A 1,414-nucleotide genomic window follows, 5' to 3' on the forward strand; every position below is an offset into this window, starting at 1 on the left:
AGCAGGGGCCACTCTTCATCGCGGTGCGCGGGCCTCTCACTATCGCAGCCTCTCTTGTTGCGGAGCACAGGCTCCAGACGCACAGGCTCAGTAATTGTGGCTCACTGGCCCAGTTGCTCTGCGGCATGTGGGATCTTCCTGGACCAGGGCTCGAACCCGTGTCCCCTGCATTGGCAGGCAGATTCTCAACCACTGCACCACCAGGGAAGCCCCCAAACTTTTTTAAATAAAGTTTAGCTATAACGTTTGAAACTGAACTTTTCTCATGGCATTTTTCATTTCTGAATTCCTCAGTGTATAGATTAAGGGATTGAACACAGGAGTGATGATGGTGTAAGATAGTGCAAATATTTTATCCTCAGGGAAAGTGGTGGGCAGTCTAAGATAGGTAAATATTGAAGGACCAAAAAATAAAACTATATCACAGTGACATGAGACCCACAAGTAGAGAGAGCTTTGCGTTTTCCTTCAGCTGAGTGATTTCTTAAAGTGAATAATATAATTACATAAGAAAAAAATAAAATCACGAACGTCATTAAGGTCACCATTCCTGAATTGACAAGCATAATGACACCAGTGATGTAGGTATCAGTACAGGCAACTTTTAGCAAAGGAAAAATATCACAGAAATAGTGATCAATTTTATTAGCACCACAGAAGGGTAACTGGATTGTCACAGAAAACTGAGGAAAGGAGTGAACTGCCCCACCAGCCCAAGCGGCTAAGACTAGGAGATTGTACCTTGTCCTGTTCATGATAATCATGTAGTGGAGAGGCTTTCAGATGGCAACATAACGATCAAAGACCATGACTGTAAGAATTAAGACTTCAGTCATTCCAAACAAGTGCTTGGAAAAGACCTGTAACATGCAATTACCGTAGGAAATGGTTTTTCTTTCCACTAGCAGGTCACCAATTACTTGGGTGTAATGCTGGAAGTACAGCAGATGTCCATGGAGGATAAGTGGCTGAGGAAATAGTACGTTGGTTGGTGAAAAAGAGAACAGCATCGAACGGAGATTAGGATCAGAAGGCTTCCTACCAACGAGGCAATATAACAGAATAAAAAGAGCACAAAGCAAAATGCTTTTATGTTCCGGTCATAAGAAAGTCCCAAAAGAATGAATTCTGAGACGTTGCTCTGGCTCTCCATATAGTTCAGATCGACATATATTATAAACAGATGGTTTAAATATCTGACAAGAAAAATCATGAATCTATATTTTAATATAGCACCATAATAATAATATTAAATTTACCAAACAATGACATCCAATGAATAACAATATTAATTATTCCTTATAGATAGATTTAAGTTGGTTTCCTCTTAATTAACAAATCTATTGTGTAATAATTCTATCATGGGGGCTTCCCTGGTGGCGCAGTGGTTGAGAGTCTGCCTGCTAATGCAGGA

At 40.5% G+C, this 1,414-nt stretch overlaps 1 pseudogene; it reads right to left on the reverse strand.

The window, feature by feature from the left end:
- Window positions 1–237: 237 nt before the first annotated feature.
- LOC114237843 (olfactory receptor 4P4-like) lies at window positions 238–1,153 on the reverse strand (annotated as a pseudogene).
- Window positions 1,154–1,414: the final 261 nt, after the last annotated feature.

The sequence above is a fragment of the Balaenoptera acutorostrata genome, chromosome 9, assembly GCF_949987535.1.
Source record: "Balaenoptera acutorostrata chromosome 9, mBalAcu1.1, whole genome shotgun sequence".
In the NCBI taxonomy this organism is placed as follows: Eukaryota; Metazoa; Chordata; class Mammalia; order Artiodactyla; family Balaenopteridae; genus Balaenoptera; species Balaenoptera acutorostrata.